At 37.7% G+C, this 25273-nt stretch overlaps 1 pseudogene; it reads left to right on the forward strand.

Moving 5' to 3' along the window:
- Nucleotides 1-10383: 10383 nt before the first annotated feature.
- LOC136309106 (ras-related protein Ral-B-like) lies at nucleotides 10384-11226 on the forward strand (annotated as a pseudogene).
- Nucleotides 11227-25273: the final 14047 nt, after the last annotated feature.

Genomic DNA, 25273 nt, shown 5'->3' on the forward strand with positions numbered 1-25273 from the left:
GTTCCATATAAATCTGATGATTTTTTGCTCTATTTCTTTAAAAAACGTCATTGGAAGTTTGATGGGAATTGCATTAAATTTGTATATTGCTTTGGGTAATATAGCCATCTTGATTATATTTATTCTTCCTAGCCAAGAACAAGGTATATTCTTCCATCTCATTATATCTTTTTCAATTTCCCTTAACAATGGTTTATAGTTTTCATTATATAAGTCCTTTACATTCTTTGTTATGTTTATTCCTAAGTATTTTATTTTTTTTGTTGTTGCAATCGTGAAGGGGATTATTCTTTTGAGTTCCTTCTCAGTGTTAGTTTATTTTTGTTCATTAGATTCCACATATAATTGAAATTATATGGTACTTGTCTTCTTCTGACTGGCTTATTTCACTTAGCATAATAATTTCTGGGCCCATCCATGCTGTCAAAAAAGGCAAACCTTTTAGACCCAGACAACAGTGTGGAGACTGCAGGAGGGAAAGGAAATGGAGGAAGTGGAGGAGAACTTGACTGTGTGTAGGGGTGAACAGTATACAGATGATGTGTTATGGAGCTGTACACCTGAAACCTGTATGATTTTATTAACCAATGTCACCTCAATAAATTCAATACATATGTTTTTTTAAAAGAAAGGCCAGCGAGAACTTTGGCTTGAGGTCAACTGACCAGTTGGGCTTCTGACCCTGTTATTTGTATCCGCCCTTTGACGTCAGTCTCCATGTGTCAGTTTCCCATCTACAGCTTGGGAGGGCTTTGTGGAGATAAACTCTGCTTGTGGAGGATGGACACAGTCCCGGATCCCAGGCGTTGGATTTACACTTGTTCCTAATTCTCTGTCAGACTCTAGCTTAATCACTTTACCCCTCAGGACATTAGGGTCTAAGCCTAGATGTTTAGGGTATTTAAATAATTTTTTTTTTATTTTAAAGGTTTTTATTTACTGATTTTATAGAGAAAGGAGGGAGGTGAGCAAGAAGTATCAACTCATAGTTGTCCCACCCTAGTTGTTCATTGATTGCTTGTCATATGTGCCTTGACTGGGCAAGCCCAGGGTTTCAAACTGGCAACCTCCACATTCCAGGTCAATGGCTTATCCACTGCACCACCACAGGCCAGGCAAACTGACACAAGGATTAGGATACAAGTCACTAATTTAGGAAGCGATTTCAAGAAGCACTGAGAGTGACAGAGGAAGAGATACACTCGATCAATAAAGTATATGGTTGAAAGAGTTGCTGCTGTGACCAGCTGGGGCTCAGCCCCACAGAACCCCCGAGTGATGGTGCGGCTCACACCTTTGAGTGGCTGTCACGTTATCAGCTGCAGCTACCTACATCTGAAGGCTCGGCTGGGACTGAAGAGTCTCCCTCAGGACGGCTCCCCCTCATGGCTGTTCAGAAGACCTCAATTCCTTGCTGACTATTAACAGGAAGCCTCAGGTTTTTGATACATGGGCCTCTCCATAGGGCTGCTGGAGCTTCCTCATGACAGGGCACCTGACATCCCCCAGAGCAAGCAATTCAAGAGAGACCAAGAAGTAATCCATGGTGCCTCTTATGCCCTAGTCTTTAAAGTCCCACACCATCACTTCCACCTCACTCTAGTCTTTAGAAGTGACTCAAAAGTTCAGTCCACACTCAAAAAAGAATTCAGCTCCATCTCTTGAAAGGCATATCAAATAATCTGGAGATATACCTTAAACCACCATATGGGCAATGTTTTTTTTAACCCCTTTAAACCTATCACATGAAACTTTATTCTCAGTTTGAGTTCAAATCTCCCAGTTCCATCATCCCAAATGTACATGCCATGATGGCCCTCTTAGCCTTCTCTAGGAAGCCTTCCCCAAAGTCCTCACTGAAATCCCAAAGCACTTTGTACCTTCTATAGCACTAATCATTTTTTTCCCTCCAAATTATATTAATATTTGTGTCTTATCTTTTACACTTAGACAGTAAGTTCCTTGAAGTAAGGCCCAAGCACATGTTCATGAGTGCTTCTTCAGATAATCTCATTTTTACTCAGTGACCTAGACTAGGAATCAGGGGAACTTTAAGGACCAGATAGCAAACCATTGATGTCTGTCACAATTATTTTCCTCTGCTCTGTAGTGCCAAAGCAACTTTAGGTAATCTGTAAACATATGGTGTGTCTGTGTTCCAATCCAACCTTATTTACAAAACAGCCAACTGACTGCACTCAGCCCATGGGCCATAGTTTGCTACCCCTGAACTGAAATATGGCCTAGGTTTCATCAAAACTCTAAGACTCAAAAATTGTGATTGCTGTAATGGTTTTTTTTTTATTTCTTTTGTTGTGGAATTATGTATATCTTCTGCTAATTCTACAGTCTGGATGCATTTCTTTTATAAAAAGGAACATTTTAATTTCACAAACATTTTTAGTTTTAGAAGTCACTTTAAGGGAATAGAGGCTGGCTGAGGTATACATACTTATAATGATATGTTAACCTTTTTCTTACCATTCTTCTACTACCAAAAGTCCCTATGCTTTTCTATCTCATGTGAAAAGCAACTTGTTTTATTCCCACTCATAGAAAGACTACAATTCTGTCACAGCTGAACAGTAATTTCTATACAAAGCTAAGTTTTAGATCGTTGTTCTAAAAAAAGTCTTAATTTCACTTTTGACTTATATATTTAAATGTTTAGTTTCTTTTATAATAAGAGATATGTGTGAATAGCAATAGTTTAATAATCAGTGACCCACAATTATATACGTGAATACAATGCAATTATTTAAAAATGGAATTGAACTCAATACGTGTATGATACAAAAATAAATAATTGTGAAGTTTTATTGAGGCAGCAAGAGGATGTGAAGGGATATGAGTTTGAAAAGTCAAAGTAGGGGTTTTCACGAGGAAATAACATTGCTCAACAAAGCCGGTCTTAAGAAGCTTAGCTCACCTTTACAGCAGTGGATGTGAGGCTTGAAAACCACGGTGGCAGTAAATGAAACCTGCTGTTTTCAGGGAAATGTCAGGATGCAGACTGTATTCTTGTTTGAACAGTGCTAAAAAGGAGGCTACTGTGTGTGTCTGACAGTGACAAATGGCTTCCACAGAGAATAAGGCAATGTCTGCCCATTTCTGCTCTCAGCAAACCTGTTTTGCTGGCTGTCAAACATTTGGCATCCTTTCTATCTGTCTCAAGTGATTACTAGAAATGATCATGAATTATTTACTGTCTTAAAACTTACACAGATTCCTTCATTTCAAATATTTCACATCACCTTAAACTCTTTATGCGATAGAAGAATGTTATCTGAAATGTAATTAGTGAATAAATGTTGAAGACATTCAAACCAGCTTTTGACAGTCTTTCTCTCAGCTTATCACAACTTTTCCCCAATCGTCTGTGGAACTTTGAGAAAGTATATTTGAACCTCAGCACCTTAATGTAAATGGAATAAAAAGAAAGAAAAAAAAGAGGCTTATCTCACAAGTGAAAAGATACATACTTAAGTCAAATTCTGTGACCGTTTACTGCAAAGGATGGCCCAAATTTGCTGAGTTAGCTAGACCTAAAAAATGATTTTAAAAAACAAACCTAGAAAACATTTTTTTAAATATTGTGCAAAGATCTACAGTCATTGTTTTTAGGTAATAAATTTTTGAAAATGTTATTTAAGAATATAGTTGCCCCATCGAAAAGAGAATGGATAAATAAATTTAATTCTACATTATAATACTCTATAGCAATAAAAAATAAATGAACTACAGGTACCCATAAAACATGGATAAACCTGACACACATAATGTTGAACAAAAGCAGCCAGACACAAGAGTCATTGCATTTATATAAAGTTGAAGAACAAGCAAAGTAACATACAGTGATAGAGGTCAGAGGGGTGCTGATTGGAGGTAGAAATGGAAATAGACTAGGAAGAGGCATGAGAGAATCTTGCGGATTCTATCTTTTAAATTTTTTATTTGTTGATTTTAGATAGAGAGGAAATGGGAGAGAGAGAAAGGGATAGAAACATCCATCTGTTTCTGTATTTGCCCTCAATAGGGATCAAACTGGCAACCCTTGTGTACCAGGACAACTCTAACCAACCGAGCTATCTGGCCAGGGCAGGATTCTTGATCTTGGTGGTAGTTACATGGATCTATGTGCTTATAAAACTTTATCAAGCTGTACACTCAAGAGCAGTGTACTATGTACTTTGCTGTATGTATGCTAATGCTCAAGTTTTAAAATTCTTAAAATAAAAAAAATCAAGAGATTGTAAATAACTCTGAAATAAGAAATAATAAATGTAGAAAATATCCAACAGGACACCAGCAAATTATTAAGTGGGAAATGCAGCCTTGAGAATATGAGTGGGGAACAGAGGAAGAGAAGAGATGGAAACAGAGGGAAGAAAAAGAAGAGTAGAAGCAGGAAGAAAAAGCACTAATTAGGAGTGTAGGGAAAATAAAGAAATTAATTATGTACTTAACATTTACAATATCCCATGTAATCTACAATTTCTTCACACTTACCTTTTAATATTCTATTTTTTTAATCAAAAAGAATAAATTGGCAAAAAAAAAAACCTCTAGAACTTTGGGAACAAAAAAAAAAAGAGGAGGAAGAGAAAAAGAAGGAGTAGAGGCAAGTAGCCCTCTGACTGTATAGCAAAACATTCTAGAAAAGCACAAAATTCCAACCGATGTGGTAATGGTACAAAATCCACGGGCAAACACAGTGAGTAAAACCAACAACCCAGGAACAAGTACTTTTAATTTAATATATTACAAAAAAATCATCAAACATGAAAGAGAATGAGGAAAAATATTCAATAAATAATATTAACCTGGATATCCTTCCCAGTGTGGAACCAGATACATTCTCTGAGGGGCTAAATGGCCCACAGGCTTAGGCTATGTGCCTAAGATAAATATTTGTATAAAAGCTGAAATAAATAACGACTATGAACATGGAGTTAACCTAAAAACATGTTAGAAAAAGTACAAATGATTGCGTTGCATCAGAAGTCCATATTGAAACATTCATAGCTCTTCCTCTCCCATGTGGTCAGAGGTTACCCCAGATGTGTGATGGGACCCCCCAGATGTGCAATGGGAGAGCTGAGTATCAGGAGGAGAGCATCAGCAGGCCCTCTTGGGTCTTCAGGAAGGACGAGGTGCACCGAGTGCTCCCTGAAGTTTCAGTGCAAAACCAAAGACCAAAACAATATTTTGAATATTTTTTGTTACTGAATATTTCCTTTCTGATTTTTCATTGCTGAATCTCTCCAAGCTATTCTGGCTATCATTTTTAAAAAAACCAAAAAAATAAAATAAAATTCTTTTTTTGGTTGAGTATGTTAGTGACCTGGTGGTACTGATGACCCAACCAACGCGTAGCAAGCTGGTAGAGCCCCCAGATAAAGCCAGCTCCTTTGCCCATGGCACTTTTTCCTCATTCAGGCCATAAATTCCTCACCTTTTCCACATTTCCCTTCCCACTCAGCATAAGTTATATCTGGTAGGTAAATTGTTGAGGCACTTTATTCAGCAAGTAGAATTGAGTTACAATTACCTGCCAGACCTCCTGGCAAAGCAGTAGGGACTCAATGTTGAGCCATATGGACAAACAGCCACAGAAAAACCGATAGCAAGTGGTATATATGAGCAGAGTTGCAAAATCTCTTAGCCTTGCCAATGTAGAATTCATGCAAACATGTACAATTTCAGTTAGAGGAATTCAGTTCAGTTTTCCAACAGTAAGAGTCTCCCTCGCCATGACTGCAGCTGTGCATCCTGGGATAAAGTAAGTAATGCTTCAAGTCACTGCCGAGGCCATTTGACGAGGGTGCCATCTGGCACATAGTCTTTACATTCCTTTTCCAAAAACCCAGAGCTCTCAGTCCCCAAGGGTTCAGGCATGGGAACTGATGGAAAAACAAGGTGGTCCTAGGAGATACCAGTGAATCGGCCCCCAAGTTCTTAAGAGAAGCTGTTGTAAGATCTCCCTTAACATATAGTGTAGGTTGGTAATCTGAAGCCCAATATATTATGTGACCAAGACCGGAAAAGGATATGAGAGATTTGGGGGAAATATCTATTTTACTTATATTTCAGGTAGCACCTTTCTCCAAAGAACTCAGGGGGCTGCTTGAACACTAGAAAGCATTATATACAGTGCTTCTGTTCACACATGTTTGCACGGATTGTTCAGTCTGCTTCCTCTGTGGTTTCTTTTCTCCCTTTCTTTCTCTTAGTACCACTCACAGTTGTAATGTTCTGGTATATTCATTTACTTAAATGACTTGAGACTTAAGTTTTAAGAATCTAGAATACCAAGATGACATGCTTAAAAAATAGAATTTTTTTTTTACAATTACAACGTGTGATTCAGCCTTTTGTATCTTACATGTTGAATAAATGCATCCGCACACTAAGATATATTAACAGCATGTCCTGCTTTTGTCAAAGTGCCAGTAAATGCACATCCAGCCACTGGGAGCAAAAATGCCTGAGAAAGTAAGAACAGCTGTTCTTCCTATGAGGGATTAAATTCAAGGTGATTCTCCCCGAAGGATGACATGTGACCCAACAGATATCAAAATAATAGCTGTAGTAGGCCATTTGGCAATGGTTGGACAGAAGGCTAGAGATTGAATTTGAAGCTACAGTGGGTTTCCTAAGCCTGCCCTGAGGGGAGACCCACGCCTCCATGGCTCCCCATCCAGCGCCAAGTGCAGTAGCTGCATCTCCCTGCAGTCAGGAGAGTGACAGGAGGAGGAGGACCTGCACTGGGCTGAGAAGGGTGTGGAACAAGAGCTCCCGGCACTGACTCATGAAAGAGACAGCCCAGAAGAGAAAGAAAAGGTGGGATTTGAGTTGGTTTTTTGTGGTTTTGTTTTTGCTGTTGAAGCCTAGTAGCCCCACCTTTGGGCAGTGCAGACCTGAAATAACTATCACCAGTCAGACCAGTGCCTTCCTTTGGGGAAGAGTAAGCAAGAGAGAGGCTGAAAGTCTCCATTCCAGAGCTGTTCCCCCATGAAACGTGGAGATAAAAAGTGAGGAGGGAACTAAGTGCCAATTTTCCATGCATTTGTCAGAAAATAGTGTTGCTGGTGAGACTATTTTAAGTGTGGACATTGCTAGTGTTTCTCACTCTTGAGGATGTAGAGGGAAGGAATGTGGGCAGGAAGCTCACCAGCCTCTATCCTGACAATCACCGGTAGTCAGCCACACAACTTTTGGAGAAGAGATGATGGAAAATAACCACTAACATGGCATTTTAAGGTGTTTGGGGGCCACTAAAAAGTTGTATGGTTTGACCTCCTTTACAAAGTAGCACCCTGGCTTTCCCCTTCATTCCACTTGCTGCCTCCCTCCCACACCCAGCCTTGAGGTGGCACACTCCGTTCAGCCTCCAGCTGCGGTCAGGCTGCAAGCCACATTTGTGACGTCCCTTGGCTCATTTCCTACAGAAGGAAAAAAGCTAACTGAGGAATTTGTGGCTGTTCTCTTTGGTGTTATGAATAAAGCACTTACGCTCATAGTTCCTTTCCAAGCTAATTGTCTTCCCGGCCCGCAGTACAAATTACCTCACTGTACACGTGTCCCAAAAGCAATAAAGATGCTTGCCCAGCTTTCTAAATCAACTGACCGCTAGAGACCAATATCTCCTGAGCAGCTTTCCTACTGTATACACCTCTTCAAGTCCAGGTGGTCAGATGTGTGGCTGCAGTCTTATGTTGTGTCCATGAATGAGTGACGAATGTGACTGCCTCCATCAGAAGTGTGGCTTCAGCCCAGCTCAAGATGAGGATGCAACAAAGGTCAGCAAACAAGCCAGCTGACTCTTGCTGGCACTGCTGCCACCACTCTGCTCGCTCCCATGGTCCCTCTAGCAGGTCCAAACACTCTCGCTCTTGCCTTAGCTGCAGAACCAAACCTTAAATGTGGTTGCTTTAGGGAGCTGTGGAGTCTTGAAAAGAGAACGGACGAACACCTGGTCCACATTCTGGTTCAGCACTTTATTAGACATGTCACTTTGGGAAAATCAATCCTCTTAGTCTCAGACAAGAATAAGTGAGATATTTTTCTAAAATTCTGTACATGATTCTAGCTATGGTAGACTAGCTTACAATAAGCCAAACTTCCCATATAGAACAACTAAAAACATTGAATAAGTATATTTAAAATATCTGTTTGGAGGCATCAGAGAGTTAAGGAGGCAGCAAGAATTTGAAGGGTCGTGATCCAAGACAGAAGAAAACTAAAGGTGAGTCTACATTTGGTCCAACCTTTCTCCTTGAGAAATTTCTGGATTCCAAAGCAGCACCTTATGTCCAGAAACAAGAGGGAGAGGAGGGAAAAGAAACAGCAGTAAGTGACAACTAGCAGTCTGAGATATGGTAAGTGCTATGTTAGGTGAACTCACAAAGCTGGATACAGGGAACAAAAATTAGAATCAATGTACCAAACAGAAGCCCCGGGAAACAGCACTGGCTTTGGAGCGGGACCTATACAAGTGTACACCTTAGAAGGAAAAGCAAACCGCAGGCAGAGAGCAGGGAAAGCCAGGCACAGCTCCCGAAGGGCCGGGAGGGTCGCCCCCCAGCAGTCGGAGTGAAGCATAAGTCCATGGAGAGGAAAATAAGACTGTCCATAGCCTCTCGTTATCACTAACATTTACCAAATATAATAGCTGGTGTTTATTAAGAAGTACTCAGCATACCAAAAGACAAGTCAACATGACAATAGACAAGTTTAAAAAATAGACCTACAGAAAGTCCAAGCAACAAGTTACCAGAAAAAAGGACTTTAAGTACCCATAATAAATATATTCAAGAAAATAGAAGAGGAGAGATTTCAGCAGATAATTAAAAACAATTTTTTAAAGAATTAAATGTTGCCTGACCTGTGGTGGCGCAGTGGATAAAGCATCAACCTGGAACGCTGAGGTCGCTGGTTCAAAACCCTGGGCTTGCCTGGTCAAGGCACATATGGGAGTTGATGCTTCCCGCTCCTCCCTTCTCTCTCTCTCTCTCTCTCTCTCTCTCTCTCTCTCTCTCCTCTCTAAAATGTATAAATAAAGTCTTTAAAAAAAAGAATTAAATGCAAATTTCAAACTAAAAAATAAAGAAACTGAAAATAAATGCTGAATAGTTGGGTTCAAAAGAAGATAAGAATTGGTGAATTAGAGGAAGATCAGTAGAAATTAATCAAATTGGGGCACAGAAGGAAAAAAATGGAAAATACAGAAAGGAACATAAAAGAAATATGGGACACAGAGAAGAAATGTAACATATAGTATAATTGAAAACTCAGAAGTAGGGGAAAAAATGTTGCAGAAAAATTACTTAAAGAAATAACGACCATAAACTCCGAAAGTGATGTAAAACATCAAATGTTAAATTTGCAACACTTATGCACCCCAAGCAGAAAAACATGCAAAGAGATTCACATCTAGGTTTCCATAGTTCTATTAAATAGAGCAAACTGGGAGGAAAGGTGGGGGGAATCAGTAAGAATAGAGAATATTTCAATGAGATAACAGCAAACTTGACTTCAACATGGGTAAAATGTTATAAATATATTTTTAACCCATGTGGAAAATTTAAAAAGTAAATATAAAAGGAAATTTTAAAAAGTAAATATAAAAATAAAATTGAGTCATAAAACAAGTTTCAACAAATCTTAGGGATTTTAAACAAAAGAGTGCATGTTTTCTGATCATAGTGGAATTAAGCTAGAACTCTAAATTTAAAAATATATAACTTAAAAAATCTCCTAATGCTTTCACATTAAGTAATACACTCCTTAAATCTCTATAGGCCAAAGAAGAAATCACAATGGAAATTTGAAATTCATAGAATTCAATGCTAATAAAAATATAATGTATCAAAAGTTTTGGGATACAGTAAAGCCATACTTAGAGAAAAATGTATGACCTTAAAAAGAAATATTTAAGAAGAAAAGTAAAATTAATGAGAAACTCCAGAAATTTGTTCAGAGAAAGGACAAAGGTGAGAACAATAGAGGTAACAACAGAAATAGGTGGAACAGGAGAGCAGCATGTCCGCTGCCGACCTTAGAGGCAGTGACAGACGAATCTCGGGTCTGCAAGTTGATCCGTGCTTGTTCCAGTGCTGCTAGTGGTGATTCTGCTTGTTTGAGCAGTGTCCTATCTGTGCTACTTTGCAGGTGAATACTAGAAACATTGTAACTTTGATGTTGTTGCCAAGGATCTCTATATCTAAAGACTTTAAAACTGTAGAGTATGAGGAAAGGATTGTACTTGAACTTGAAGAACTGACTATCAGTAGCAGAATGTAGGATAAATAAGATTCTCTAGTCAGGAGCTCTTCGACTGGATCTTCTGTCGGTGAGTCCCAAGCTCAGAAAACCAGCAAGATGGCTGCAAACAAGAATAAGAGCCCGAGCTCCTTGGCCCTTGCCAAGGTGATCATGGCTGGCAGTGGAAGGGTGGGCAAGTTGGCACTGACACTTTAGTCCACGTGTAATGAGTTCGTGGAAGATGTGAACCTACCAAAGACGACAACTGGAGAAAGAATGTACTCCCTGGTAGAGAAGTCCAGATAGATATTCTGGACTCTCCTGGACAAGAGGACTGTGCAGCAATTCGAGGAAAATACTTTGGGAGTGGGGAAGGTTTTCCCTGGTATTCTTGATCACAGAATGTGAATACCGTATTTCCCCATGTATAAGACGCTCCCACATATAAGATGCACCTTAATTTGGGGACTTGAAATTTGAAAAAAAGAGTGTATTACATACAGTTATTGAACTCATTTTATTTATCATAAAATTCATACAACTCCTTATCAAGAGCAAAAAAAGTGGGATATGAAAGAAAAAAAGGTAAAACCACTGTATAAGATGCACCCAGTTTTTAGATCCAAAATTTTTGAGAAAAGAGTGCGTCTTATACATGGGGAAATACAGTAATTTACGGCAATGGCCAATTCAGGGGCCAATCCTCAGTGTTAAGACTGAAGAAGATGAAATTCCATTGCTAGTGGTGGAAATAAAGTAAGACCTGGAGAAGTGGAGGTGGGTGGTGTGTGTGTGTATTAGGTGGAGACCTTCACCAAGACTCAGGCTAATGTGAACAAGGTGTTCTTTGATCTAATGAGAAAAGTCAGAGCAAAGAAGATGTCAAAAAACAAGGACAAGAATGGCAAGAAAAGCAGTAAGAACAAGAAAAGTTTTAATGAAAGATGCTTCTCACTATGAATGCCACAATGGTAGATGAAATATGTTGCCACTAAGGACATAAGCAGATCATGAAGACAAGACTAGTCTAATTCTTGGTGTGTTCCCTGCTCGCCCCAACCTCATTCACACAGACTTCTTTAAATGGAGAAAAATGTGAATCAGTGGCTGATAGAAGAAATAAGCCCTTGACCCTGCAATGGACCAGCTACTTTGTCAGGAATTTGGGGTTCCCTTCTTCATCCCTCCCTCCCTTCCAGAAGTTTAATCATATGTACTTCTAGAGGTAAGAAATAGTCCAATGCTAATTACAGTGAAAGAGGGTTGTCATAGCACCTTATGTTTTTCCCGGTTTCATAACATTAGCACCTTGTATTTTAAAATTAAAATGTCTTATTTTATAAGTTTTTGAGAAAAAGGGTAGGGTAAGCCTCTCCCAACCTTTGTCAGCTTAACAGTAGTATTCAGAAAAATCCATTAAACTCTAATGATGCTGAAAGACTCAGATTTGGGAGGGGGTACATTTCTTGAATATACCCAGTGAGTCTGAAGCATAGCTAAAATAATAAATTTGAGTTGGGCCAAAGAGGTCAATATCAAGCTCATATTTCTCATATATGAAAAATAAAAGTTGTATTCTTGGTATTTAAGTATTGGCCAATCATAGTCTGTGTTGGCTATTTTCTTCCTGTAGCACCCTGACTTTTGGGTAGGAGCTTCTTTTTAATAGACTAAATGAAGACTCAACAGTAGTATACTTTATAAATGATGCACTTTGCTAATGAGACTTCAAAAATATTATTTGGCTAAATCCTTTTTTAATTGCCACCTTCATGGTTAGGCTCCTCTTCTCCACCAGTAATCAACACATTTAGTACTCTGATAGCTTCTCTCTGCATGCGGAGATGGAGGGAACCTCTTCTTTAAGTGTAGCAGTTCTTCTGAAGAACACAATGAGTTACAACTGCATTCTACAGTCATAAAGAAGAGCCTGTGGTGACATTTTGCTAACTCTTACAGAACTGCAAGTGAGTCTACATTTTGATTGGAAGAGATTGGGAAGGAGAAGCCATTGCTCGTTTACCTCTGAGAACTGGCTGTGGTCTCTAATATTTTTTTTCTGAGACAGCTATATAGTTAAAAAAAAAAAAAAGCTTTTTATTACTGAGATATTGTTAATCTTTCTTTAATCAATATCCTAAATTCAGCAACCAAAAATTTCCCATCAGGAAAAAGAGTGCTGTGATGAAAATCCAGTGTTCACATTTTCTCTGTTTTCCAGCAGTGACATTTCACACATAGGTGCCAAAAGTGAATTTGGGTGTGGAGAGCAGAAACCTTTCAAATGTATGGTTATTATAGAAATTATACTCTGATTGGAAAACAATCTTGTGTAACCTCTTAAAGAATCATGGCCTTTGAGGGGGGCAGTCAAATACAAAAAAAAAAATGCTGAAATGGAAAACTAATATACAGCACAAAAATCCACAAAGCCAGAAGTTGTTTCTAGAAAAGAAGACAGTATGGGAGGAAGACACAAAATATCTAAATCAGGAGTGACATCAAGATAACATCACTGTAAATCTTAGAACATTGAAAAAAATGAGAAAGCATTATAAACAACTAATTTTAAAATAACGCCTTTATAACACAAATAGAAAATATAAATCTAAATAATTTTACAACAGTTAAAGAAAACACTAAATATATTAAATATATATAAAAAAATTCCCTCAAGGAAAGTATAATCTTAATGACCTGATTGGTAAAATCTACAAATACTGAATAAAGAGATAACACCAATCTGATGCAAACTCTTCCAGTATACCAGAAAAAGAAGAATATTTTCTAAGTCATTTTATGAGGCCAACATAACTTTAATACCAAAACTTGAAAAGAAAATTGAAATTTGCAGGCTAATGTCACTTGTAAATATTGGTGTAGATTTTTTGACAAAATATTAGAAAAACAAATCATGTTTTACATAAGAAGAATATATCATGATAAACTTGAGTTTATTTGTAAAATGCAATGTTGATTAACATTCAAAATTTAATAATAATAATTCACCACATTGTTAGAGTAATGATAAAATCATATGTCTGTATAATAGACATAGAAAAATCCCTTGAAAAAAATCAATATCTTAAGGAGAAATCAAAAATAGCTTAAAATTAGAAATATAAAATAATTTTCTTAATATAACAAAAAAAGATACATATGAAAATCTAGACCAAATACTACACAAATGGTGAGATACTGTGTTTTCACCTGAGATCAGATGTCCACTATTAGATACAGCAAAGAAATGCAAAGACTAAAGACTGATAAGGAACAATAAAAAGAATTATTCATAGATTACATGAACTCATACATATAAAATATACAAAAACCTACATATAAATATTAAAATTAATATGTGAATTTTAGCCCTGGCCTTATATCTCAGCTGATTAGAACATCATCCAGAAACACAGAGGTTGCCAGTTGGATCCCTGGTCAGGCACATACAGGAACAGATCAATGTTCCTGTCTCTCTCGCTCTCACTCTTTCTCTCTCTCTTCCTTCCTCTCTCACTAAAATCAATACATAAACTTTTTTTAAAAAGTGAATTTTAGCTAAGTTAATGTATTCAAAGTCAACATCAAAAACAAATGAAGTTTTAAGAAGATACTACTGACACTACTAATAATATCAAATTATTAAAAATGAGCCCAACAAAAATGTGCAAGATCTCTACACATAAAACTACAGAACATTATTGAAATTTAGAAAACCTAAATGAATGGAGAAAATATATCAGATTTGAGGATTAGAAGACTCAATATTTAATGGAATCAATTATCACCAATTTACTCTTTAGATCCAACGCAATCCCAATCAACATTTCAGCAGTCATTTTTTTAATGTGGAAAATGTTTAATGTATATGTAAATGCAAAAGGCTAAAGTATCCAAGACAATCTTACAGAAAAATTGGGAAGATTTACAACACCAAATATCAATAGTATCTCAACCTCCTTTTTCTGAAGATTCTTTAAGAAAAATTATCCAATTGAGAAAGCAGGCCCTGGCTGGTTGGCTCAGTAGTAGAGCGTTGGCCTGGCATGCAGGAGTCCCAGGTTCGATTTCTGGCCAGGGCACACAGGAGAAGTGCCCATCTGCTTCTCCACTCCTCCCCCTCTCCTTCCTCTCTGTCTCTCTCTTCCCCTCCCGCAGCCAAGGCTCCATTGGAGCAAAGTTGGTCCGGGTGCTGAGGATGGCTCTATGGCCTCTGCCTCAGGTGCTAGAATGGCTCTGGTTACAACAGAGCAATGCCCCAGATGGGCAGAACATAGCCCCCTGGTGGGCATGCTGAGTGGATTCTGGTCGGGCATCTGCGGGAGTCTGTCTGACTGCTTCCCCGTTTCCAACTTCAGAAAAATACAAAAAAAATAAAATAAAATAAAAAAGAAAAATGATTAATAGAGTTTCAGAGACTTGTGGGACATTATTAAACAGTATAACATGTGTAACTGAAACTCAGGAGGAGAAAAGACAGATTGAGGAAGGAAAAAAAAACATTTGAAGAAGTAATGGCCAAAAAAATCCTAAGTATGATAAAAAAATTTATGTATATCAATTCTTAGACCTAAGAAATTCATCAACCTCCCATCCAGGAGAGAAAGGGATAGAGAGATAGTAAAATGTATAAGGGGTCAAATATATGGTGATGAAAGATTTGACTTTGGGTGGTAGGCACACAATACAATATACAGATGTTGTATTATAGAATTGTATACTTGAAACTTACATAATCTTATTAATCAATGTCTCCAAAATAAATTGAATTTAAAAGATAAATTAATCAACCCTTAAACAGAAGAAAGTACAAAGAAAGCACACCTAGATATATCATAAACTACTAAAAATCAAAGAAAATCTTAAGTTGTTTATAAAAAATAAAGAAAGTCTTAAAAGTGAGAATTGGGGAGACATTACATGAAGGGAGGAATACAAATAACAGCTGATTTTACATTATAAACAATCAGAGCCAAAAGACAATAGAACAATATATTTAACGTACTGAGAAGAGAGGGGCAAGGAGAAAACTGTCAACCAAGAGTTTAATATCCAGTGAAAACACCCTTCAAAAATAAGAGTAAACTTAAGGATATTTTCAGACAAAATAGGAACTGAAAAAAGAATATCTCAAGCCGACCAGTTCTACAAAAAAAAAAATTAAAGAATGTTCTGTAAGCTGAAGAGAATTGATATCAGATAGAAACTTAGATCTACAGGAAAGAAAGAAGGGCATGAAAAATGGTAAATGAGTGAGCAGATACAAAATAACACAAAAGTTTTGTTTCTTTTTATAATTTCTTTAAAATGTAAATAACAAAGAAAAATATAAATGATAAGGTGAGGTTTATAATGTATGTAGAAATAAAACTTACAGTATTCACACAAATGGCAGGGAAAGAAATTGCAGAAATTTTATTCTTGCAAGGTTATTATATTTGTAAGGTGAGAAGTGAGACATATCAGGCCAGGTGTAAAGTACAAAATAGAAAATAGTACAATATTGACTTTAAACTCTGATCATAGAAGGAAACATATTTTTAGCTATAGAGCAACCACTAAATATTAAAGACATATATATTTATTTAGATATCATATTTATATATATGAAACAAAAACAGAAAACGTTAACAATTCTTGCAACTCAATAAGAAAACAATCAACTCAATTAAAATATGGGACCAACAGCTTGCACAGCAGTTTACAAAAATATATATACAGATGTCCATAAAATATAAAAGGTATTTGACACCATTATTCATCAAGAAAATATATATTCAACCACAGTATGATACCATTACACATCCACTCAAATAGATAAAAATGAAAAAGGTGAAAATTACTCAGAATGAGTGATGATATGGAGTAACTAGAATGTTCACTCTTTGCTGGTGGAGAGAGTATGGTGGAGCAATAATTTTGGAAAGAAGTTTGACAATTCCTTATAAACATACATGTATTCTATAATCCAGAAATTCCACTTTTGGTGTTTATCAAATAAAAATTTAAAGTGTCCATGAAAACTAGCTCAGTTGTTTAGAGCATTGGCCCCATATGCCAAGGTTGTGGGTTTGATCCCCAGTTAGGGCATAAGAATCAACCAATGAATCTATAAATATGTGGAACAACAAATCCATGATATTCTCTCTCTCTCTCTAAAATGTAAATTTAAAAAAAATTTTATAAAGAACATTTTATGAACTTGACTCCAATGGCAAGAGAAGTGAAGGCAAAGATAAATGAATGGGACTACATCAGAATTAAAAGTTTTTGCTCAGCAAGAGAAACTGATATCAAAATAAACAGACAGCCAACTATATGGGAACTGATATTTTCAAACGACAGCTCAGATAAGGGCCTAATATCCAAAATTTACAAAGAACTCATAAAACTCAACAACAAACAAACAAGCAATCCAATAAAAAAATGGGAAGAGGACATGAACAGACACTTCTCCCAGGAAGAGATACAAATGGCCAACAGATATATGAAAAGATGCTCAGCTTCATTAGTTATTAGAGAAATGCAAATCAAAACTACAATGAGATACCACCTCACCCCTGTTAGATTAGCTATTATCAACAAGACGGGTAATAGCAAATGTTGGAGAGGCTGTGGAGAAAAAGGAACCCTCATTCACTGTTGGTGGGACTGTAAAGTAGTACAACCATTATGGAGGAAAGTATGGTGGTTCCTCAAAAAACTGCAAATAGAACTACCTTATGACCCAGCAATCCCTCTACTGGGTATATACCCCAAAACCTCAGAAACATTGATACGTGAAGACACATGTAGCCCCATGTTCATTGCAGCACTGTTCACAGTGGCCAAGACATGGAAACAACCAAAAAGCCCTTCAATAGAAGACTGGATAAAGAAGATGTGGCACATATACACTATGGAATACTACTCAGCCATAAGAAATGATGACATCAGATCATTTACAGCAAAATGGTGGGATCTTGATAACATTATAAGGAGTGAAATAAGCAAATCAGAAAAAAACAAGAACTACATGATTCCATACATTGGTGGAACATAAAAATGAGACTAAGAGACATGGACAAGAGTGTGGTGGTTATCAAGGGTGGGGGGGGAGGGAGGACATGGGAGGGAGGGAGGGAGAGAGTTAGGGGAAGGGGGAGGGGCACAGAGAACTAGATAGAGGGTGGCGGAGGACAATCTGACTTTGGGCGAGGGGTTTGCAACATAATTTGATGACAAAATAACCTAGACATGTTTTCTTTGAATATATGTACCCTGATTTATTAATGTCATCCCATTACCATTAATAAAAATTTATTAAAAAAAAAAAAAAAATTTTAAGTATTCACAATAGCTTTATGTGTAACAACCCCAAACTGAAAACTACTCAAATGTGTGTCAACATTAGAATGGTTAAATAGGGATATATTCATATAAAGAAATATTATACAGTAATAAAACTAAATATTGACTGAGAGAAGCCAAACATAAAGTAATTCATAAGGAATTATTTCATTGATATAAGTTCTATATCAAGAAAACACTTTCTGGTGCTGGAAGTCACGATAGCACTCAGCCCTGAAGAAGTGTGGGTTATTAACTGACAAGGATCAAAAGGTGGCTTTCTGAGTGCTGATGCTGTTCAAGCTCTTGAGTTAGTGAAAAACCACACAACCGTGTTCACAGTGTGAAAACTCTGAGCTCCGAACTTCTGATTTGTGTACTTTCCCATAAATGTTTTACTTTAATAAACTAGTTTATTTTTAATATACATTTGGCAACCAGGGCTATAATCACTGTTCCAGGCAAGGATCAGCAGTGGATGCTGACGATGCAGAGTGAATGGGGTAAAGCAGAGTGAGGAATGGGATATTTGAATAATCTTGAAGATATTCAAACAATAACAAGATAGTACTAATTGCAAAGGGACAACCAGTAACTTTGCAGTAAAGAAAATTAGTAGGCACTACCTTACCAAGTGATCAAAGTTAATCTGTATGTTAGTTTGCGAAGGCTAACATAACAAAGTACCACAGTCTGGGTGACTTAAACACCAAAATTTATTTTCACAGTTCTGGAGGCTGGAAGTCCAGAATCAAGGTGTCAACAGGCTTAGTTCCTTGTGAGGGCCATGAAGGAAAAATTTATCCTTCTATATCTCCCTCTTTGGATTTTCAATAGAGGTCCTTTCCCATCATCTTCCTTCTGTATGTGTCTGTGTCCAAATTTTCTCTTCTTGTCAGGATAGCAGTCACATTGTACAAGGCCCACCTTAATGACCACATTTTAATGCAATTACCCCTGTAAAGACCTTGTTGTGAAACACAGTCACATTCTCAGATATTTGGAGTTAGAATGTTAACATATGAATTCTGGGGGACAAAATTCAGTCTATAACAACATGTACTGAAAATGGGACAATTGGACAGACAGCACTTGCCTCCAATACAATTTATGAAAATGGACACAGCATCACTTTTGTGACATTCTTGCCAAAACTCAATAACCCGAATTTCATCATGACAACACATCAGAAAAACCCATACTGACGGGCATTTTACAAAATAACTGACCTGTACTAAAAAGTCCCTAGGTTAAAAAAGGCAAGGACCAAGGAACTGAGAAGAAGCATAAGAAGGCTGACAGATATACAAGGAAATGCACTGTATAATGCTAGATTGGCTCTAAAAGGAACAATTGGAAAAATTTGAAAAAGTTCCATAAGTTAGATGATAGTATAATGTTAATTTCCTGATTTTACTAATTATGCTATCATTACAGAAGAAAATGTCCGTAACTTTAGAAAATATACACGGAAGTATTTGGACATAAATCTGAGGACTATCAATGAATAGTTTATAAAAAATCTTTGTATCATTTTTACAACTTTTTAATAAGTCTAAAATTTTTCAAAGTTTACAGAAGAAACATAGCAATACAATAAAAAGCCCTGCAACTAGAAAAAATACATACAGATGTGTGTGAAAACCCTAGCACCCATCAAAATGCCTGAGAAAAGTAAAGGGGTTCCATTTGCTCATTTATGTATTTAAAAATGAATAGGGCATCACACTACCTGACTTCGAATTATACTGTAGAGCCATGATAATCAAGACAGCATGCTATTGGCAGAAAAACAGACATAAAGACCAATAGAACAGAATTGAGAGCCCAGAAATAAAAGCCCATATATATGGACACATCATCTTCAACAAATGAGCCAAAAACACACAATGGAGAAAAGAAAGCCTCTTCAATAAATGGTGCTGGAAAAAATAGAAGCCACATACAAAAGAATGAAACTCGACTACAGTTTATCCCCCCCCATAAATATTAATTCAAAATCAATCAAAGACCTAAATATAAGACCTGAAACAATAAATTACACAGAAAAAAATTATAGGTACTAAACTCATGGACCTCAGCCGTGAAGAACAATTTATGAGTTTAACCTCAAAGTCAAGGGAAGTAAAGGAAAAAAAATGAATGGGATTATATCAAACCAAGAAGATTCTGCACAGCGAAAGAAACTGACAACAAAACAAATAAGTGGCCAACTAAATAGGAGGTGATATTTGCAAACAACTCTGATAACAGGTTGATATCCAAACTCTATAACAACCTGAGAACTCACAAAGCTCAGCAACAAACAAGCAAACAATCCAATAAAAAAATGGGGAGAGGACCTGAACAGACACTTCTTCAAAGAGAGGACATATAAATATCCAAAAAATATATGAAAAGATGCTCATTTTCACTAGCTATCTGAGGAATGCAAATCAAAACTACAGTGAGGCCTGACCTGTGGTGGCGCAGTGGATAAAGCGTCGACCTGGAAATGCTGAGGTTGCCGGTTCGAAACCCTGGGCTTGCCTGGTCAAGGCACATATGGGAGTTGATGCTTCCAGCTCCTCCCCCTTCTCTCTCTCTCTGTCTCTCTCTCCTCTCTCTCTCTCTCTCTCTCTCTGTCTCTCTCTCTCCTCTCTAAAAATGAATAAATAAAATAAAAAAATAAAAATTTAAAAGAAAACCCTTAAAAAAAAAAAAAACTACAGTGAGATACCACCTCACACCTGTTAGATTAGCTATTATCAACAAGACAGGTAATAACAAATGTTGGAGAGGCTGTGGAGAAAAAGTAACCCTCATTCACTGCTGGTCGGAATACAAACTGATACAACCATTATGGAAGAAAGTAAGGTGGTTCCTTAAAAAAATAATAATAGAACTACCATATGACCCAGCAATCCCTCTACTAAGTACCAAAAAACTCAGAAACATTAGTACGTAAAGATACATGCACCCCCATGTTCATCACAGCATTATTCACAGTGGCCAAGACATGGAAACAACCAAAGTGCCCTTTGATAGAGGATTGAATAAAGAAGATGCAAATGTATGTACAATGGAATATTACTCAGCTATAAGAAATGATGACATAGTGTCATCTACTACAACATGGATGAACATTGAGAACATCATACTGAGTGAAATAAGTAAATCAGAAAAAGCTAAAAACTATATGATTTCACACATAGATAAGATATAAAACTGAGACTCATGGGCATAGATAAAAGTGAAGTGGTTACCAGAAGGAGATGGGGAGAGGAGGGAGTAAAGAGAGACAATTATATAGTGACGGAAAATGATTTGCCTTTGGTGATGGATATACAACATAATCAGCAGTTCAATTGCTATAGTAACGTTTGCCTGAAACCTATGCACTCTTATTTTTCAACACCCTGTTAAATTTAATTTTCTAAATAAAATTAAGACACACACAGAGAAAAATAAATAAATAAGAATGGTACAAGGTTTTAGGTACTGACAGAGACGTTGGTGGCCCCAGCGAGTTATGGGATCCAGGCCACACTGGGTCTACAAGAAATTCACATCCACCTGTGCTATCACTGGCTAGACAGCCAGGGTGTCAGGAACTTCCGTGGGAAATGCTATATGGAGCTAAAGAAGATGCACCCTAGCCGGCCCATCCTAATCTGTGAGTGATAAGAGAGGCAGCCCAGGCTCTGGGCCCACCATGTATTTGGCCAAGAGAAGACCCCTCTGAACAATTTCAGGGCTGAGGGAGTAACCAGAGCCCTGGAAAATGTGCCAAGTGGCAAAGATGAAGCCATCACTGAGGATTAAGAGCAACAACTCCACAGCCTGGGCTCTGCCAGACTGAGCACAACATGGGGTGGAAAAATGTGTTCTTTTCCTGTTCTTTATAAAGCTTGTGCTATAAAAGTAAATAAGTAAATAAAAATAAGTAAATAGAAACGAATGACGGAATTAAGTTGAAACCAAAGACAAAATGTGCCTGAACTTGTGCCAGATGGGACGTAGACTGACCCACAGGATGACCCCTTAAAATGGCAGGGAAAAGTGATTTCCTCAGAGACCTTCATCTTGGGTTCCTAAACTGTTACCATAGTTTGTGCTCAAATTCTCATTTAAAGTACAGGTTAAATAGCATGAACCTTTACTGAAAAAGCTGGTGCCACATGGATTTAACTTATACAAAACCAAAGTCATAGTTAAAGATGAATTTCCTGTGACAATTTTCTCTTTTGCATCTCTGAAAACATTGTTACTCTAACATAAATCCCAAAATTTAGACAACTGATGGAAATTTCTCTGTCCAAAATAATCACTTTAGAAATGTGTACACCCAAGTTTATGGCACTTGCTCAAGTCCTGTTGATTCACTCATCATTAATAAATAAACCAGCAATTACTGAAGGCCCGATGTGTAGACGCAGCGTGACAAGCTGTATGAATGGAAAGATAAAGGAAGCATAGTACTTGTCTTGGAGCAGCACACCTTTACTTAAGATGTGGAAAATAATGTTTTCCCTTCCTTCTACAATTATTATTACAAATAGGAAATGTCTAGGATTAAAATCTTGAGCACTTCCCTGGCCAGATAGCTCAGTTGGCTAGAGCATCGTGTGGAGGCACAGAGGTTTCCAGTTTGATTCTTGGTTAGGGCACATGCAGGAGCAGATCGATGTTCCTGACTCTCTCTCTCTCTCTCTCTCTCTCTCTCTCTCTCTCTCTCTCTTCCTCTCTCTCTAAAATCAGTAAAATAAACACTAAAAATTAAAAAAAAAAAAACTTGAGCTCTGTGTTAGTTTCTTGTGACTACCATAAAAATTACCACAAGCTGAGTGGCTTAAAACAACTGAGAATTTATCTTTGCCTCTTATCAGTTTCTGAGGGTGGTCATCAACTCCTTGGTTTGTAGGTCTTCACTCCAATGTCTGTCTCTACCAACAAAGAGCATCTTCCTTATATGTCTCTGCTTTACATGAGTTTCTCCTCTTCTTGTAAGGACATTGGTCTTATTAGAGTCTACCCTAATGACCTCATCTTCACTTGATTACATCTGCAAAGACCTTATTTCTAAATAGGAGCACTTTTGCAAGTCCTGGGGGTTAAGATTTCAACTTATCTTAACACAATTCAACCCATAACATGCACATTTAAGTAAATAGATTTGATTGTTGTCTCTGGGAATTTAAATCCTTTTAATGAGAAGGCAACATGGTGTATTTTTAGACTTGCTTTCCATGATATAAATGAGACTATCCCTGATTTGAAGGGCATCTTTCTGGGCCTGTGAAGACAGTTTAAATGTAATGCTTGCTCAGTTATATGGACTGCAATAGACTAAGAGCAGTGCCAGGGCTCTCAGATCTGTTATAAGGTCTGACATCTGCGCTTTGGACTTGGGGAGGGGAAATTGGAGGAAAGAAAAAGAGAAAGGAGACTGTGTAACTGCTAGGGTAGATGCTGCCCACCCTCCACCACCACTGATACAACCCATCATTACCTCATTACCTGCTACATTCACTGGGTTTCTGCAGAAAGAGTCCCTTTGGAAAATAAAACAGTTTCCAACTGAAAAAACCAATGGCTTAGACTGCTGGGAAATTTTCATCCCTGCTGGTAATGTTTCACTTTCCTCTGTCTTCTTAATAAAATTAGGTTGGGCAATTAATTTTCTACTTTAAATTATATTTTCCAGCCCATTATTTTTCTGTTCCTGTACTAATAAAATGCTATTGTCCTAGATCCCGCTGATGGTAAAAATGTTTGAATAGTGGAAGATTGGAACATTTTGCCTTGAGTTTTCTAACAAAAATTATAAGTATTTTTTTAAATCAATAATTTCCTTTTAAAAATTCAACTTTGAGTATTCAAAATGTCATTACTATTCTCTTCTATTATATTTACAATTCTTGAGTTTTAAATTTTTTCTTCCAAACCTTCTTCCTTCCTAATGTCATATTTCAAATTTTTTACTTTGTTATACTTAAGTTATTCTATTTTGGCTTTTTTTTCCCCTTTATTCCTCTTACACCACTTTCACTACAAATGAAAAGTATAATTTGTCTTATTAAATGAGCATGATTTTTACTGGAAAATGTTCCAAATACAAGTAAACAAAGATTTTTTAAAAAACTCCTAAGCTATCACTTTGACCAGCATTTTCAATACTTTGATGTATCTACTTCCAGACCTTTGTTTTGTATATATGTAAATAATTATTTTATAAAAATGTAAACTGATAGTGGTGGGTAAGCCCAAAGAAGCTACAAGAAATCCAATAGCAAAATCTATGAGTAGGAGCAGGGACCATGGCCTTCGGCCCCAGGGCTCAGGGTGGGGGTGACACAGCTTCTCCCCAAAGCAGGGATGGTCCTGCATTCCTCAGGCCTGCCCTAGTGTGCCTTCGGCTGCAACCACTGAGCCCCAGACTTGCCCTTGAGAAGCTCAGGTAGACACCAAGGAGTCAGTCCCATGTACCCACCAAATGTCCTCGACCTGGTAGATACCACTGTACTCCACATCTGATGGCATAGAATCTGGTGGACTTGGGGAGGGTTCTCAGAAACAGGTCCACCAGATTAGCTGCTGGGAGTGCGGCAAGCACGCAGTCAATGTGGCCACTAGCGGGACCTCAGCTGCAGAGGGCTTCCTGCCACCCTTTCCCAACGTGGCTCACACCTGGGATGTCAAGTCCAAATGCTCTCACTGGAGGGTGGGATAGTCCTGGAGGGCCACTGGGTCTTCAGCCCTGTCACCCATGCATGCCAATCCAGCTCTCCCCCAGCCACTCCTGGCTTCTGTCCCTTCCAGGGCCAATCCCACTGCACTCCCAAATGGGCACTGCTCCCACTCCTCTTCCCCTGGGTCCATTTCCTGGGACCCAGCCTCCACCATCGTCAGGCTGGACATCAGAAACAACAGGACCCATCTCTCCTCCTTGGACCGACTACCAGGCCATTGCTCCAGGCCCTACCACGTTTTAAAAGAATCTTTGGATATTCTGTGAACAACAACAACAAAACATGGTAACTGATTTTTTTTCCTTCCATTGAAAACTGCCAAGGTGCAGTTTGGTTTCACTTGGTCCTTGCACCCTGCTCTTACTCTCTGTGACTGTCGTAGAAATCCTGTTGTCTTCAGCTGCCCATTTTCTGATGCAGCGACCATCATTCCCACAATAACTGGTATTTTCCCAAATGTATCCTTAGCCTTCCAATTCTATTTCGAATACTCTCAGATAAGCTGACATTTTTATTTGTATGTAGTCAGATCTCTGACTTCCCCTCTGTGATTTGAGTTTTTTCATCTTGTGTAGAAAAAGTCCTTCCTCATAGTAGCGCTATATAGATATCTGCCATTGAAGAAAAAGAGATTTAAAACTGCCTCAAAGAATATGCAATTGTCTATGTAAATTGAGTGGATCCTGTTACCGTCTTGTTTGTCAGTGTTAAATATATATAATTTTGTCGAGGAAGAAATTAAAAGCCAACCACTTGACATCAGAAAGATCTGTCTGTACTCTCGCTCCTTGTACTTCACATGCCCTTGAAAAGGAACTTGTCCTTGTAAAAGACCCATGCTGCTGACTAAACCTGAACCTGCATGCCCAATTTCAGGGCTGAGGGAGGTGAGGCTGCTATTTCCAGCTGAATATAAGAATTTTCTTTCCTCCTCTGTAGAAGCAGCA

Source organism: Saccopteryx bilineata, chromosome 6 (genome assembly GCF_036850765.1).
Source record: "Saccopteryx bilineata isolate mSacBil1 chromosome 6, mSacBil1_pri_phased_curated, whole genome shotgun sequence".
Lineage (NCBI taxonomy): Eukaryota > Metazoa > Chordata > Mammalia > Chiroptera > Emballonuridae > Saccopteryx > Saccopteryx bilineata.